This window comes from Labeo rohita, chromosome 24 (assembly GCF_022985175.1).
Source record: "Labeo rohita strain BAU-BD-2019 chromosome 24, IGBB_LRoh.1.0, whole genome shotgun sequence".
In the NCBI taxonomy this organism is placed as follows: domain Eukaryota; kingdom Metazoa; phylum Chordata; class Actinopteri; order Cypriniformes; family Cyprinidae; genus Labeo; species Labeo rohita.
In genome coordinates this window covers 24912921-24931768 of record NC_066892.1, presented here as the reverse complement: position 1 = coordinate 24931768, position 18848 = coordinate 24912921, and the positions used below count along the sequence as shown (strand labels likewise).

The window sequence follows — 18848 nt, the reverse complement described above, 5'->3', positions numbered from 1 at the left end:
TATAGTGACGAAAGCCAAAATATTAAATGTCATGGATAAATATTTACTGAATAATCCACTATTTTGTAGAGGGAGGTCAAAACGGCAATTTTCACTTTAGATTCTGAGTTAAGTATATGACTCCAGAAAGATAGCAGCATTATCATCTTATTTTTACTCAGAGATTAATAGTTCTATTAGTAAAATCTGTTGACTTTAGCAATCCTTGTTGCATTATGTGCTAATGGTGACGATTTACTTATGGAGCTATATTGGAATTCCATTATCTCTGGAACTGAACTGTACAGGGCCTTAAAAATGAAGAAGCCAAAATAAAAGTTTGTTAAGGCCCAATATCTAAAAGGGCATTAAAATATCTTTCAAATTTCTTGAGTTACAGGCATGCAAACTTTGGAGAAAAACGTGAGTGCTGTTTCCCCATTTTTGAATGGTCACCATTGGTACATAATGCAACAAAGACTGCCAAGTCAACAGATTTTTCTAATAGACCTACAAAGCTCTGTGTAAAAAATAAGATAATGATGCAGCCATCTTTCTGAATACTTTTTAACCCCCCTGTAACTTGACTCTGAAGGTGAAAATTGCCATTTTGACCTCCCTCTACAAAATAGTGATTACTCAGTAAATATTCATCCATGACATTTAATATTTTGGCTTTCATCATTATACATGTCTATCTTTCTTTAGAAAAAAATATTAGCAAAATCAAAAGTTTCTAAAATTTGGTTGATTTGACATGGAATGACCCTATAGCCCTTTCATTCAATATATAGACAGATGCTTCCAACTTCCTTTAATATTCAGACAGACACAATAACATAAACACCTATACATCTCATATCATCAATTGCTTCATTTCAACTTCTGGAACTTAGAAGGAAAACAAACTTATTTGTCTTCAATACAATTAAACACATTCCATGTGCAACCTCATTGACTACCTTCCTTCCTACCGCTAATCCACAGTCACATCAGGAGAAGCCTCCAGACCCTACAGTATCATGTTTCTTCTTGTTTCTTCCTCTCTATTGACTTTTTTGGTGCTTGTTCTCAGATACTAAGATGTAAACATGCTGTAGAATTGTGAGGCTTTGTACCTCCATCTGCATCCTCAATCCCACCACTTGCCCAAGGGACATCTTTTGCCTTTTCACAACCATCTGCATATTTATGTCTAGTGGATCTGTTCCATCTGACTTCAAGCTGTCAATCACACACCTAAAAACTGCATAGATGAATATTTCCAGGTCAGCATTATTCATGTTTATTTCTTGCTTGCTATAAAAACATCCTGAAAAAAGCTCACTGAACTGACCCTGCACTCAAACCCCTGGGGTACCTGGGTTCAATACAGGAACCCATGCTGCTTCCATCTATACCAATTGATCTTGGCAGTCATTCATTACAAGGCTTCTTATATAGCTGCTATACCAATAACACATAAGTTTGCCCACTCTCTTTTCTGTTTTTGCACTTTCAGGATGTCTACATGTCAAATTATTCTAGACCGGTTCCTAACGCTGTTTCTGCAGCCCCGAGGAGCAGTACACATTTTGGACGTCTCCCTAATAAAATACACCTGATTCAAAACATCAGCTTGTTAATGGAATCTTGGAGATCTGAAATCAGTTTCTCTTGGTTGAAAATCACAGTCTGTTCCTCCCTACCTGTTGCATTTTTAGATGACTGACTCGTTTTTATGGACCACATTACAACAAATGCCTGGTGTCACAACTTCATGCTCATAAGAAATGGAAAATAAGGCTCAACAACCACATCTAGGCTGCAGCCATTTCTCTTTAACTCTCTTCTAGCTAGCATCATACATACATATTCACTTACTGAACAGCTTGCTTTTAATGAATAGAGATTTCCATGTTACACCTCTTCTCAGTTCTGTTCACTTAAATGCAAGTACTTACTTGAATTCAATTCAGAATAATTCCTAGCTTATACTTCAGCAAATTACCTAGCACTCCACAACATAAAGCCTTACACCCCATACACTCAACAAGTCTATGGATACTTTACATGTACAATAATTACACATATTGTTAATAACAGGTATATTTACATTTACATCATGGACATTGTTCACCTGGATCTTGTGATAGCATGTGTGAGAATACAGGAATGAGTTTGCTTGTCATAGATCAATACTGCACAAACAGTATGGACTTAACATTAATGCACTTGGAACTTATCTCAAATAACAATAGACCCGAGAGAGTATTTGTGGGTCCTTAGAAGGCCTTGCATATTCAGTTCCAGTTATATTATCCCCATATAAATAGATCACAAATCATTTGGGATTAAAAGTCCAATGGGAATTGATTTTTGCACTGTATGCATGTATGTGACACTCTGTTGAAGGACTGTGAACTGAGTTGCTCTTCATGGATCGCAGCACTGCATTTTGTCTGAGGTAGAACTGATCTGCTGTTATGATAGTTTGTTGACTTTCAAAGCACACACACATTAAGTTGACTAAAAGCAGCTCTTACAGTTTCTCTCAGTTGCTTTGGCTGCATTCTCAAATCAGAGGTTTTTTTTTTTGTTGTTTGTTTTTTGTTTGTTTTTTTTTTTTTTTTGTTTTGTTTTGTTTTTTTTTTCCTCCAAATAATAAACTCAGACATCTGAACAATTAGTTTGTTCACATACGATTTGAATTTCTTATTGATTTAGGCAAATTGCATGTGTTTTGGGACGTGCAAATGATTGAGTACAATTGTTTACAATTTACACAGTGACTAAATGCAAATGGCTTATTGATCAAAACAGATAAGATGAGATAATGAAATTGCATTTAACAAAGTTAAATTGGCATATAACATGAAATGAAAAGATAAATAAATAAATAAGATTTACATATAACAAATATTTCATTGGTAAAAAAAAAAAAAAAAGCTGAAACATTCTGACCAGTGTGGCTCACAGGATGACACACTTGTGTAATGTGGTCCATTGACACAATGACTCATCACTGACTAATAATTAGGTTTTGAAGTGTGAATTAAATATTTTGGGTGAGTTATTACACTTTGCAAACATCTAATAGAGTTCTGGTGTTTCAGTAAACACTTGTGACATTTGCACTTACAGTTTTGAGAATGTTAAGACTGTTTTGAAAAATTTGTGAAACCAGTTGAGAAAAACTGTAAGTGTGTACCATGCAAAAAGATGAATATTAGTCCCAGTATATCCTGCATCTTTTTTTTTAAGTAGCAGTAATATGAGGAATTTATTAGTGGTTCTTGCTGCATTTGTGCTATTACTTTTCAGTGTTTTTGGAATTACAATTTAAACTCCCTATATATATATATATATGCTTTTGAAAGTATTGGTAGTGTGCAGGATTTTTCTTTTTTTTTTTTTTTTTGGTTTTGGTTTTGACCGCTTTTTGTCTTTGTCTCCTACGCACCTACCCATTGTCTTCAGGTGTGCAAGGATTGGTTGTTTATTGTCTGGTGTATGACAAAATTGGCAAAAATCCTGCAGAATTATATTGTAAGAGATACTTGGCCCTTTGGATCAGTAAGCAACTTTCTAGCAAGCACCATGAGACCTACCAAGTCCCTAGCAAGACGCTAAATCCATTTGTTTGATGTTTATTTTAGTTTTTATTGTTTGTGTCTAGTTCTGGTTTATTGCAACATACACTGCAATTGTTGCTTTTGTAAGCATCTGTTAAAATGTTCACTATAGAATGTATAGTGTGCAGTACAAAAGACTAATCCAGGATTTTATATCAGCTTCTGTACTGAAATGGATGTAGCACAGGGATAAAATAAGATCTTTGCCAGAGAGAAAAAAAAAAAAAAACAATCCAATTTGACTGTGTTCACAAGCTGTGAAAAGCCTGAGCTCAGGTAAAGTATTGTGCCAAAGTATTTTATTAAATAATGCTAAAATGACATTAGTCATAAATTGTATTAAAATGTTTGGTGTTGCCTCTTATGCTGAAAAGCATTAAAATATTAAGTCATGATTAAAACTACAGAGATGATAGAGTTCTTTACTGTCACAGTTTGCAGTTTATAATATATGTATGTATTTCTATTAAAACTAATTAAAACCACCTGACTTTATTCAGACATTTCATGATCCTGTTTCATTTGAAAATGTTTAGATAACAGACTTACAAAGTGTGTGAACAGTATTTCATTTTGACAGCATCTCTTATTAAGAGTAATGCAAATTAATGACTAAATCCAAATAAACAATATATACCAGAATTATTATTATTTCCTATGTGCTCACACATTTTATTCACTACAAATTCTCATAAGCTTACTGCGTTTTAAAAATGGCACATATGCACATGTGACTTACTGTTGCACAGCATACCGTTGTGCTGGGTGCAGAAATGCTCTTGTTAAGATGATTTGTCATTTTTGTATAATTACACAGGGCTGTCAGGGTGACACACTACAGCTGCCTGCAATTACATCTGTGCATCAGCCACTGCGCTTACATAAGTGAAAACCACAATCAGCTTTCTGGTAAAGATGATACTGATTTGTGTGATCCCATAATAATGATTTTTTTTTTTTTTTCCCCATGTTTCTGCCAGCTGACTTTCCAGCTGAAGTTCATTCAGTGGCTGTATTATTTTGATTAGGCTTTGTTTTCCTTGGCGATCTTACAGTTGTTAGATGCCTTCAGTCATCTCCATGCCAAGCAAATGAGAAACACAGAATAGATGGAAATAATCATCCAATCCAACATGCAGTTCATGTCTATTTTAGTCCATACATAATCAGTGACACTTTGAATGCTCCCTTTTGTGACATGACATACAACAAAACTCTTTCAAATTCCTTTCACACTATTTGACAACTTTACAAACTAAATATTGAAGTAGGATGTATTATTTAATTTAATTTAAGTGTAGACCAAAGTGACAACCATTTTCCACTGCTGTTGTTTTATAGCCACATCTATCAAATTCTGGCAGAATTTAATCAAACAAAATCAATAAAGGACAAGGAGTTTGTGAGGAAAGCATTATGCCTAAAACATTTTTAAGCAGTGGTTTTGTTACAAATAGTGAAATAGTTCACCACAAAATGATTGTCAACAGTTTGCTCAGACTTGTTTGATGAATAAAGAATGCTGATTGGTGAAATGTGAAGCTGCATGATTTAAACAACTAATAATGAAAGAAACTGATCATTAACAGTGGAGTGGAGGAAAGAAAGTATTGCCTTGTTATGCAGCTTTGTATTTCATAAGAGCGTAATGAGAGTACAGAAAAGTGTTTATTTTCATGCAGCTTCACTTTTCGTGCATAATGAGGCAGGACGTTAAGCATAATTTCACGATGAGGAGAAGAGACAGAGATGAAGGCCATTATGTTACATTACATATTGTTTAGTCCAATGGTGCTTAGCTGTTGAGTCGCATCTTAAATTTGGGTCACAGTAGGCTATATTCTGATAATAGCTAAATGCTAAATGTAAATAGTAAAATGCAACTAACAATATAATCATGCATAGTTAGTATAACAAAATACTCGGTTTATTAGGCCTGTGCAAAGAAGAAAATGCTTTCAGAAGGGCATCTTTTGCTGTTGATGTTAAAGGCAATGCATCCAATTAAACTCTTATTTTTGAGTAAATTTATCTGCCATGTTATAATATGGCTAATACTTAAACAGCATTTAACCAATATGCCAAAACTCATCTGTGCATATTTATTTCCTGATTCAGAGTTGACAGAGTTACATCGTAGAATGCAAAATTATGCACAAAATGTTAATTTGAAGTTATCTTGAAGGATTTGTTTATTACAAACACGACATTTCACTTCCCAAGATGTGAATTTTTTAACTGAAGTCATGTGGATTACTTGTGAATTATTGTGATGTTATAAATATGTGTTTGCAGTAAAATATTTGGTACTGTGTAGTTTAGTGCAATACAATCTGAGACCTGAATTATCTTTCATTTCTCTTATAAAAGACCAATTAGGCATCATGCTGCAAATTAATATAATTATGTTGTCAAACATTAAAATAACCATATACCCACTTGGGGTACAATTTGTGAGTCTGTTCAGATAATATTTATTTAACTGAAAAATTATCACTTTATGTATGTTGATTCAAAAAGATGTTCGCCATTAAACTAGGAAAGCTGGATGCATGTGACATTAGAATAAACACTAAATTTCAGGCAAAATGTCACTGTTTAAAACACTAAACGAAGAACATCTGCTTTAGGAGGCACTGGGGATAAATGCCAACATGATTGAATACTAATGGAGGTATTTGTATGTAAAGTGTAATTTAAGCACTCATACATTTCCATACATTTGGTTAAGTGATCACCCTGAAATGCTATTTTACTGCTTTGTTTTCACCCATTTTCCTGTGTGGAGCTCCAGCACAAAAACACAGAGGCTGCTCATTCATGCAGGTAACAGTGTCCCCAGTGAGGAAGTTCATGGCAGGAACCTCCAGTGTGAGGTTTGATTTTGAAAAGCAAGAGGGGGAGAAGACGTGAAATGAGATTTGGGGAAGGTAGAGATAGAAGAGTGGCAGAGGGAAACGTGTGAGTCATTGGATCTGACCCAAATGTCAACTTTTCTCCCAGAGTTCTGCCGCACTGAAACCTCAGGGCTTGTGAGATGAAAGAAGCAATGATTCTGGGTCAGCAAAAGTAACGTGTATTTTTTTCCTCTTCTTCATCACTTTCTGCTTTGGGTATAATGCAAAAAACAGTTTGACTAGCGTTGAAAAAAAAAAAAAATGGTTGCAGTCTTGCATAAAACACAAAGTGAAACCTGCTGCCTACATCAAACCTTATGGCGCTGTGGAAGTGGTCATACTAAATACATGTATATTTCAAATACAACAAATATTAATTTATATGACTTTGCTGAAAAAAAAAAAGTTGTAGCAAAGTGGTGCCAACCAACAAGAACAAGAATGTTCCTTTCCAGGAATTTGTTTCTTTCTCTCTTACTCATGCTGTGCAGCTGTTAAATTGCCTCTGTTGAGATCAAGCTAAGAAAGTGGTGCTGTAAGGCATAGTATTGACTGATAATAAGCAGACCTCTACAGCTCCTGATTGATTTCTAGCCCCCAACGGGACACAATAAGCAGCAATAATGAAGACAGCCAAATTATTTAGAGGAGCTTAGAAAGGCCTACCGAAGTTCTTTTCCATTGGAGCAAGCTGAAATTTCCCAAGTGTGACAATCAATACGGCCTTTCCTAAGACAGCAGAGGAGAAAGGGACCTAATGATTGATCAACTGTTGGTCCTTGACTGTATAATAAAAAATTGCAATACAGCAGGGGCTAATTAAGATCAGCAATATAAATTCCTTTGCCATTTGAAGCGTAAAGTAACTGATAATTGTTTGTAACAGTCTGTAAATTTTAAACAGTAATTTTCCACAAATCTGTTCCAGTTACAAAGGGTTTCAGGTGAGTGAATCTTTCTCTGTTGCTATGAATCGTCATAATTGTTGCGCGTCCTCATTGGTTTGTTGGCACGAGGAACTTCATGCGCAAGAAAAGCTGTCCGCAGATCGCTCACCCAAGCAAAAAAACGTGCCGGATCTTGATTACTATGGAAGCTTGTTTCCACCACTAAATTAAAAAAAAAAAAAAAAAAAAAAAAAAAGCATTTGCTACTTTTTATGTCACAAGTCAGACTTTTTTTTTCTAAATTGTGAGTTTATCTCACAATACTGACTTTATAAAACTTGAAATTCTGAGAAAAGTCAGAGATGCACGATATCTCACAATCGCAAGAAAAAAGTTAGAAATGTGAAATAAAAAGTCACAATTACCTTATATTTAGTGGCCGAAACAGGCTTCCACGACTGCACTACAAAGATATCTATAAGAAAGACATAAAGTTGTCTGATATCAACATCGGCAAGTGGGAGAACCATGCAGAAGATCGCTCCACCTGGCATTTCACTATCATAAAAACCTTGCCTCAAAGAGAGCCAAGAGGAAGGAAAAGCAACTGCAGCCTCAGCTGGTATCATCATCGTTCATCTGCAGAAAATGCAGCAGATGGGGCTCGTTATCCTTGGATTGCTGCTCATCTAGGAGAAGGTAAACTTTGGTTTTAAACCTCCACTGCCTTGTGGCTATACCCATCCGTAGGAAAGGCTAGGAGAATAAACCCTGACATCAAATCTGGAGACGGAATCCCTCAAGGCAGTCTGACAGTGTATTCAGTGTCATTCTGGCAACTTCTGTGACGCTCCTGGTGCCTAGCTGTATCGATTTCTGTCCTTCCCTTGGATACACCAGCTGCGAGGAGAGGAGGAGTCTGCTGCAAAGGCAACAGCTGATTCTCCATATTACCCTGCCCAGGCCTTGTGACTCCATTGGAGAGGACACTCCAGCGATGCCTTAAGGTTCCACGGGATGTGGCAGTTATCGGCGTTAGACTCATCTGACTGGCGTAAGAAACGATTGCCAGGGCCCACTTCCAACGGTGGGAGAGATCATCGCATCTCGCTAGGCAGCTCCCAGCCAGTAAGGTGGTGTCCCGCCATGGCCTGCCTGCTTCACTGGGTGTGTGGAGCTTAGAGAACTATCTCAACAAGCAGGCCACATCTTCTGGACCAGGCAAAAATACTCTATGAAGAAAGACCTTATGCCCTGGTTTTACTGCTGACCCAGCACGCAAGACTGCCGTCATCGACAGGGAACTCTCTCGACTGAACACTGACATAGCCTGGCCTACCTGCCTAGGTTTTCTCAGTAGGGGTAAGATCAATGAGAACGGTTAGTGTCTTCTGGAGATGTGTTGCTTACATGGCCTCTGTGTGACAAACACTTTCTTCAATGCAAGAAGATTCATCTAATGTCTTGGAAGCACCCACAGTCCTGCCACTGGCACCAGCTAGACCTTATCATCACCAGGCGTGATAGTGTCCTCCTCCACAGTTAGCCTTCTGGCTTACAAGGCATCGCCCTGGCCTAGTACACTGGACGCACTCAGGACAACCAGAAGAAAATGGCCACCAAACCACCTGCCACTGCTCCAACACATATTGGTTGGCTCTGCAGCAGCATACAGACGCAAGGGGCACGTACGAAGGCATAAAGAAGGCTATTGGCCCCAAAATCACCAAGATTGCTCCACTTAAGTCCAAGACAGGCAAAGTCATCACAGATCAAAAGAAGCAGTTGCAGCTGAGTTATCTTGAACTATATGAAACTCAGAACATTGTCACTAATACCGCCTTGGTAGCCATCCCAGGTCTACCAGTCATGGAAGAACTGGACACTCCACCTACTCTCCCTGTTGAAAAATCCAGCATATGCTGGTTAGGTATGTTTTGAAGCATGGCTGCTGGTTTGAGCTGGTTTAAGCTGGTCACGTGCTGGCTATGTGCTGGTCCTAAGCAGGAGCTAGTTGCTTAGGACCAGCACATAAGCTTAAACCAGCTCAAGACCAGCTAAGGACCATCTTAAACCAGCTCAAACCAGCAGCCATGCTTCAAAACATACCTAACCAGCTTATGCTGGAAGTTTCAACAGGGCTGGAAGAGTTCAGTAAAGCCTTTGACTGCCTCGCTTGTGGGAAGGCTCCTGAGAGTGACGACATCCCGCCAGAAGCCTTGAAAAATGGCAAACCTGTGCTGATTCAGCCCCTGCATGAACTCCTATGCCAATGCTACGATCAGGGCCACATCCACCAGGACATGCATGATGCTAACATCGTCACTGTGTACAAGAACAAAGAAGGTCACAGTGATTGCAACAACTACTGGGGCATCTCCCTTCTTAATATTGTTGGCAAGGCATTCGCCCGTGTCACCCTGGTGCGCCTGCAGACTCTAGTCTCCCACATCTACCCAGAATCCCAGTGTGGTTTCAGAGCCGGCCGGTCAACTGTAGACATGATCTTCTCACTACGCCAGCTGCAAGAGAAGTGTAGAGCAGCAGATGGCATTCTACATTGCTTTCATTGACCTTACAAAGGCGTTCGATCTGGTTAGCAGAAGCCGTCTATTCAGGTTTCTGCAGAAGATCAGCTGCTCTCCACAACTGCATGATAACATGCGCAGCACGGTTTGTTTCAATGGCGCAACATCTGAATCCTTCCTCATCAGCAGCAGAGTCAAACAAGGTTGTGTCCTCATGCCAACGCTCTTTAGCATCTTCTTCTCCGTGCTCCAACAGTATGTCTTTAAGGACTGCAGCGAGTAAATTTATATCCACACCAGGGCTGATGACAAGCTATTCAACATCGCTCATATCCGCGTACTCATACGTGAGATGCTCTTTGCTGATGACGAAGCCTTGACGTCCCATAGTGAAGATGACTTGCAGCAGCTTTTCAGTCGCTTCTCCTATGCCTGCAAGGAGTTTGGACTGACTATCAGCCTGAAGAAAACCAAAGTCATGGCCCAGGAAAAAGACTCCCCTCCAACCATCGCCATTGATGGGTACAACCTGGAAGCTGTTGAGAACTTCACCATTTTTTATCTCCAGCTCTCTTTCCATCATTATGCAGATAAAAATTAGGATCGCCAATGCAGCAGCTGTCATGGCAAGATTGAACCTGAGGGTCTGGAATAACACCAACCTCACAGTGAAAACCAAGCTCTGAAAGGCCTACGTACTTAGCACACTCCTTTATAGTAGTAAGACATGGACCACTCATGTGAGACATGAGAAGAAACTCAACATTTTTCATCTGAGGTGCCTGCAGCATATTCTGCACATCCAGTAGCAGGACAAAGTACCTAACAAAGAGGTTCTGGAATGTGCCAACATGAGAGGCATGTCTGCCATACTTAGTGAGAAGCACATTCGTTGACTCGGGCATGTCAGGAGAATGGGCCCTGGCCATGAAACTCTAGAGAGTACAGGCTGACGGGTCCTTAACGCAAACTTATGATATTCACAATGGTAAACTACTTGGCACAAGCTGATGTTTATGTTACATACGCAGCCAATGAGCTTGCCGCATTACATTTAAAAGGCAGATGGGAATTTCCCTTAGACAAAGATGTTCTAAGGGCAGAAAAGAAAATGATTGGTTGACAGATTCAACCAATGAAATTGAAGCAGAGGCAGGGTCAGGAAATTTGGACTTGAGGAGGGAACACTTCAGACAGAAACGTTATTAGCGCTTCGTGGGAGGCATTTGTTGCAAGGTAAGTGAATTTACCATGTATTCTATATAAAAAAAAATATTAATAAATCAACATAACTATAACGTTTACTGAGATAATTAGCCGGCAAAGACGCACAGAACAAGTAATCATCGACTGCATATCATATCATATGCATTTTAATTCAACTGCTTTATCAGTCGATCGCACCAAAGTTGCTTATGGGGTAGATTGAGTAAAACATGCTTTTCCAATGCTACCGCGCTGTCTGTGATACCGATATGAGCGACAACAGAACTCGTTCAAATCTCCGTGACATTTCATTAGTCAGTTAGCGCTAGCATTAACATTAGCGCTGCTCTCAGGGCAGGAGTAAAAATAACAGTACTAAAGTGAATTATGCGCTGCCCTCGGAGCAGGAGTTCTCAATAGGTTAGTATTACCATTATTTTTAGTGTACTATGCGCTGCTCTCAGGGCAGGAGTAAGAATAACAGTACTAAACTGAATCATGCGCTGCTCTTGGGTCAGGAGTACTGAATAGGTTTGTATTACTGTTATTTTTATCAAACTATGCGCTGCTCTCAGGGCAGGAGTAAAAATAACAGTACTAAACTGAATTATGTGCTGCTCTCAGGGCAGGAGTACTCAACAGGTTAGTATTACCATTATTTTTAGTGTACAATGCGCTGCTCTCAGGTCAGGAGTACTCAATAGGTTAGTATTACCATTATTTTTAGTGTACTATGCGCCGCTCTCAGGGCAGGAGTAAAACTAACAGTACTAAACTGAATTATGCGCTGCTCTTGGGGCAGGAGTACTCAATAGGTTAGTATTACTGTTATTTTTAGTGTACTATGGGCCGCTCTCAGGGCAGGAGTAAAACTAACAGTAGTAAACTGAATTATGCGCTGCTCTCGGGGCAGGAGTACTCAGTATGTTAGTATTACCATTATGTTTAGTGTACTATGTGCTGCTCTCAGGGCAGGAGTAAAACTAACAGTACTAAACTGAATTATGTGCTGCTCTCGGGGCAGGAGTACTCAGTATGTTAGTATTACCATTATGTTTAGTGTACTATGTGCTGCTCTCAGGGCGGGAGTAAAACTAACAGTACTAAACTGAATTATACGCTGCTCTCGGGGCAGGAGTACTCAGTTGGTCTGTATTACATTATCATTATATTTATAAAACAGTAGACAATTTCTGTATGATTGATTGATCTTTTATTTTATTCTTCAGTTACCTGGAGGAGTTGCAAAATCTGGACAGATCAAAGGAGCTAACACTGAAGATCTGATAATGCTGAGTCCAAAATGGTGCAAAAATGGAGATGTATGAAAAATGGTGTAAGTTTGGTTCCACCTGATAAAAGCACATAATAGCCAGATTCAGTCGGTAACTGTTAATCATGGGGACGCAAACAAATTTCAACATTTACAGGGCCATCCGAATCCAGAATGTTGGTGTTTTTCTCCCACCACCCTCGTAAAAATTCTCAGCCAAACTACATGCTGTTTTTTAGACACCAAGGTTGTGTGGTCGAAGAAATCGATTCAAAATGAATGACAACAAAAATAGCACAGCGGGTAGGAGCTGTTAAGAACAAAAAGACAAGAAAAGTACTTAAACATTTTAAATTAGTCATTATTATGGCAGTAATAGGTATGCAATACAATTTTAAAATATAGGCCTACAATTACATACATAAAAATATAAACCAAGCAGCCTTGTCATTATAGTCCCTCATGTCCACTGCATTCTCTAAATTTTGAAAATACCCAAAATATCAAAATCAACTGTGGCGGCAGATCATTTTCTTATTTAGCGCCCACATTCTGGAGCAATCTAGCTAACACTGTTCAGGAGGCAGACACACTCTGTCAGTTTAAATCTAGATTAAAGACCCATCTCATTAACCCAGCCAACACAACACATTAACACATTTCTATAATTCAAGTCCATTAAAGGATGGTTAGGCTGCATTAATTAGGTCAACCGGAACTAGGAATAATTTTCATAACACCTGATGTACTCATTGCATCGTAAGAAGAATGGCATCTACACTAATATTAGTCTGTTTCTTTCTTATTCCAAGGTCACCAGATGATGGATCAGCAGCTAGAGACGACCTCTACATCCCTAAATGTCCTAAATGAGTCCTCTGCAATCTGACTTTGCTACAACATGGAAGAGGTTGCATGCAACTTATTTCTGCTAATCTTCACATTTCTCATGACACCTATCATTTTGAGAGATAAAATTTAAGAAAACCATTTCAGCTATAGTGGGTCTCTTTTTGAACCTGAGATTTAAATAAATAACGTATTATTAAATTTAAATTTATTCTTAATCCAAGCATGTGACATTTAATGTATAGCAGACAACTATGTGACAGGCCATATGAGCAGTGCATTCCTGGGTTCATATGAAGACACTGTGAATAAATCAAATCCATGAGTTTTATCACTGAGGTGCCATGTACATCAATTTTTAAATATGTTCCTACTGTCCGAATAGGGCTTCTCATCATTCCTAGAGGTTTTTAAGTGTTTTATTTTTGTATTTTTTATTTTTATTTTAGACATGAGTCAACAAATTTGAACAGGCTCCCTTTAAACCAAGCCCAAAGTCAGAGGTTGCTTTTCCAAATATCTTCTCAAAGCCAGTCTCTCAGTCTCTCAGTCTCCAGAAATCTTTGTAAGGTCTTCCTGCAACTGAAATGCATAAAGAATTTTGTTTCAGTTTACACCGACAGTCATAATAAAAGAAAGAAAGGGAAAAAAAAAAGAATTTTACCTAAACTATTTAGTATGGGATATTGAATCATGAACATCCTCATTTTCATATATTTTCTGGACCACTTTCTTTTGTGCAAGAAACTTCCATGCCAGGAACACTACATCACTGACCATCTCACTGCACAGCATCTGAAATATAGCAATGTAAACAAACAGAATTACTAGCAAAATCATAAGATTAAAGATAAAAATCACTTACAACTCCCTCAAAATTGACAATTTCTTAAGGACATGTAATACATCCTTAAACCCTACCATTCCTAGAGCCTACTATACTCTGTTTGGCCTCAGCTACAACCACAATGATTGAGGGCAGATCAGAGTAGACGTTTGAGGGAGAGCTAATGAAGTCCATAAACTGGAATTATGCAAAAAAAAAAAAAACCTAAGGTAATTGGTAACAGGAAGTGAGACTGGAGTTTCTGACACTTAATATGGGCACTTAAAAAAAAAAAAAAAGATTCTCAACTAAAACTAGATGAACTTACAAAGAAAGTCCAGAGATTCCCTTTCTCCAAGTATGGACCAGTGACGACTTCTGCTTTTTCCAAGAAGTTTTTCTGCAAAGAGAAGAAAAACTACATGAAAGAGTCAATGACAGGCCTATAGTCATACAGAAATACTTTGATGTGCGTAGTGCATAGTACATGACAAATAACAGTAATACGAACCTATTGAGTACTCCTGCCCCAAGAGCAGCGCATAATTCAGTTTAATACTGTTATTTTTACTCCTGCCCTGAGAGCAGCGCATGGTTTAGTAAAAATAACAGTAATACGAACCTATTGAGTACTCCTGCCCCAAGAGCAGCGCATAATTCAGTTTAGTACTGTTATTTTTACTCCTGCCCTGAGTGTCACGTTGGATGTACTAGAGAAAAGGGGTGAGGGTCCAAAATGCAGGGAAGGGACAATTTTAATAAAACAAAACACAAATAAACATAAACCAAAAGGCCAACACGGCACAACAAAACTGGAAACACAGATCAAAACCAAACCGAACCGAAACACACACGAAGACCATAGACAAAAGACAATGCAGACCTGAACAGGAGTGAGAAGTGAGAGTTCTTATACAATAATCCAGAGTGTGAACAGCTGTGAGCGTAATCAGTGCAAATGACAAGACAGACGTGAACAATCAGGGGAGTGCAGTGCAAGGGGAACAGCGACCTCGAGAGGCTGAGGGGAGACCCACAGCCCCGATCATGACAGTACCCCCTCCCTACGGAACGGCTTCCAGACGTTCCCAAAGTCTGGAGGGAGGAGGTACGGAGGAAGGCAACTCAGGGGGAGGGACGGCGGGCCAGGCCCGTGCAGCGCAGTCACCGCCGCGTCAGGAACAGAGAGAGCGGTCACCGCCGCGTCCGGAACAGAGAGAGCGGTCACCGCCGCGTCCGGAACAGAAGGCACGGTGAGGGCCGCGTCAGGAACAGAGAGCGCAGCCGCCTCCGCGTCAGGAACAGAGAGCGCAGCCGCCTCCGCGTCAGGAACGGAGATAGCGGTCGCCGCCGCATCAGGAACAGAGATAGCGGTCGCCGCCGCGTCAGAAACAGAGATAGCGGTCGCCGCCGCGTCCGGAACAGAGAGCGCGGTCACCGCCGCGTCAGGAACAGAGAGAGCGGTCACCGCCGCGTCTGGAACAGAGAGAGCGGCCACCGCCGCGTCAGGAACAGAGAGAGCGGTCACCGCCGCGTCTGGAACAGAGAGAGCGGTCACCGCCACGTCCGGAACAGAGAGAGCGGTCGCCGCCGCGTCCGGACAGGAGATAGCGGTCGCCGCCGCGTCCGGAACAGAGAGCGCGGTCGCCGCCGCGTCCGGAACAGAGAGAGCGGTCGCCGCCACGTCCGGAACAGAGAGAGCGGTCACCGCCGCGTCCGGAACAGAGAGAGCGGTCACCGCCACGTCCGGAACAGAGAGAGCGGTCGCCGCCGCGTCCGGAACAGAGAGCGCGGTCGCCGCCGCGTCAGGAACAGAGAGAGCGGTCGCCGCCGCGTCCGGACAGGAGATAGCGGTCGCCGCCGCGTCCGGAACAGAGAGCGCGGTCGCCGCCGCGTCAGGAACAGAACAGAGAGAGCGGTCGCCGCCGCGTCCGGAACAGAGAGCGCGGTCGCCGCCGCGTCCGGAACAGAGAGCGCGGTCACCGCCACGTCCGGAACAGAGAGCGCGGTCACCGCCGCGTCCGGAACAGAGAGAGCGGTCACCGCCACGTCCGGAACAGAGAGAGGTCGCCGCCGCGTCCGGAACAGAGAGCGCGGTCGCCGCCGCGTCAGGAAGAGAGAGCGGTCGCCGCCGCGTCCGGACAGGAGATAGCGGTCGCCGCCGCGTCCGGAACAGAGAGCGCGGTCGCCGCCGCGTCAGGAACAGAGAGAGCGGTCGCCGCCGCGTCCGGAACAGAGAGCGCGGTCGCCGCCGCGTCAGGAACAGAGAGAGCGGTCGCCGCCGCGTCCGGAACAGAGAGCGCGGTCGCCGCCGCGTCAGGAACAGAGAGAGCGGTCGCCGCCGCGTCCGGAACAGAGAGCGCGGTCGCCGCCGCGTCAGGAACAGAGAGAGCGGTCGCCGCCGCGTCAGGAACAGAGAGAGCGGTCGCCGCCGCGTCCGGAACAGAGAGAGCGGTCGCCGCCGCGTCCGGAACAGAGAGCGCGGTCGCCGCCGCGTCAGGAACAGAGAGCGCGGTCGCCGCCGCGTCAGGAACAGAGAGAGCGGTCGCCGCCGCGTCCGGAACAGAGAGCGCGGTCACCGCCGCGTCAGGAACAGAGAGAGCGGTCGCCGCCGCCTGCCCGAGGAAGAGCGTCTCCGCCTCCGCCAGAAAGCAGGGCCGCATCTGCGCAGCCTCGGCTTTACAGGCGTCCATCCCCGCCAGACAGGCGTAGATGAGCTCGAAACGGGCGGCCGACGCCGCCTCAAAGGACATTCCCGCCGTGTCGGGAACAGAGCGGGTGGTCGCCGCCCCCAAACGCGCGTCCGCCGTCGCCAAACGGGGAAGCTTCGCCTCCCCGAAAAAAATCCTCCCCGCTGGACCCATCTTGGAGGTCTGCATTCTGTCACGTTGGATGTACTAGAGAAAAGGGGTGAGGGTCCAAAATGCAGGGAAGGGACAATTTTAATAAAACAAAACACAAATAAACATAAACCAAAAGGCCAACACGGCACAACAAAACTGGAAACACAGATCAAAACCAAACCGAACCGAAACACACACGAAGACCATAGACAAAAGACAATGCAGACCTGAACAGGAGTGAGAAGTGAGAGTTCTTATACAATAGTCCAGAGTGTGAACAGCTGTGAGCGTAATCAGTGCAAATGACAAGACAGACGTGAACAATCAGGGGAGTGCAGTGCAAGGGGAACAGCGACCTCGAGAGGCTGAGGGGAGACCCACAGCCCCGATCATGACACTGAGAGCAGCGCATAGTTTGATAAAAATAACAGTAATACAAACCTATTGAGTACTCCTGACCCAAGAGCAGCGCATAATTCAGTTTAGTACTGTTATTCTTACTCCTGCCCTGAGAGCAGCGCATAGTACACTAAAAATAATGGTAATACTAACCTATTGAGTACTCCTGCCCTGAGAGCAGCGCTAATGTTAATGCTATAGCGCTAACTGACTAATGAAATGTCACGGAGATTTGAACGAGTTCTGTTGTCGCTCATATCGGTATCACAGACAGCGCGGTAGCATTGGAAAAGCATGTTTTACTCAATCTACCCCATAAGCAACTTTGGTGCGATCGACTGATAAAGCAGTTGAATTAAAATGCATATGATATGATATGCAGTCGATGATTACTTGTTCTGTGCGTCTTTGCCGGCTAATTATCTCAGTAAACGTTATAGTTATGTTGATTTATTAATATTTTTTTATATAAAATACATGGTAAATTCACTTACCTTGCAACAAATGCCTCCCACGAAGCGCTAATAACGTTTCTGTCTGAAGTATTCCCTCCACAAGTCCAAATTTCCTGACCCCGCCTCTGCTTCAATTTCATTGGTTGAATCTGTCAACCAATCATTTTCCTTTCTGCCCTTAGAACATCTTTGTCTAAGGGAAATTCCCATCTGCATTTAAAAGGCTGGATAGCATTCACTAGAGCATGAACCAACCTGAACCAACTAATTAAGATCTGAAGGAGCACTTGATAATTACAGACAGGTGTGTTTGATCAGGGTTGGAACTAAACTCTGCAGGAAGGTAGTTCTCCAGGAACAGGGTTGGGCACCCCTGATCTACAACAACAGCAACAATTCAGCAGCATAGCAGATCTATTCTGCCAAGACCAAATACATTAACATTGTCATATCCATTACCATGCTAAAATATTCAGAGAATTGTCATGATAGAAATTAAAAAAAAAATGTAAATAAAATACATAATCATCAACATGCACTCACAAACTATTGAGCACTGTGATTTCTCTACAAGTACCCTCCTCCTGCTAAGAGTGTTTCTGGTGTGCAACAGCATTTACTTCAAAGATCTTTGTATGGTCTGTGCATACATTTAATTGTGCAAGGTTGCTTTTGGTAATGCTGCATTGCAGAATACTTTAAGAAATTATACACTTGGCTACCATGTTGAGAGGCAACTTGTGAAACAATTGCACCTGATTCTTAACAGCCTTTTAAACATTTAATAAGCACTTTGCCTCCAATTATCAAAGCACATGGGACGGAAGTGGTCTAATCATTAATTTTAGGCACCTTTATTCTGTGGTGAATTGTGTTTTTTAGGGCTGAGGGGTGAGTTGGGAGCTAAAAAAAAAAAAAAAATAGCAGGTGAGCACTTTAATCAGCAATTTAGCTCAAAGTGAAAAGGTGTAAAGTATGCTTGTGGACTGCCTTTTGGAGACTGGATTTAGAAATAGTTCAGGAATAATTCAGCATATAGTTATGTATGCATGGAGCAATGCCAGTGTGAGTAAAGTAAGTCACAAAAAGAGG

General features: G+C 41.7%; 1 long non-coding RNA gene across 1 annotated transcript; it reads right to left on the bottom strand.

Moving 5' to 3' along the window:
- Window positions 1–13630: 13630 nt before the first annotated feature.
- On the bottom strand, window positions 13631–17969 carry LOC127155903 (uncharacterized). The gene is made up of 3 exons (XR_007825659.1): window positions 17796–17969; window positions 13898–14028; window positions 13631–13815 (listed from the first exon to the last, which is right to left on the bottom strand). It is a non-coding gene; the product is annotated as an uncharacterized LOC127155903 (long non-coding RNA).
- Between the last annotated feature and the right edge of the window lie 879 nt (window positions 17970–18848).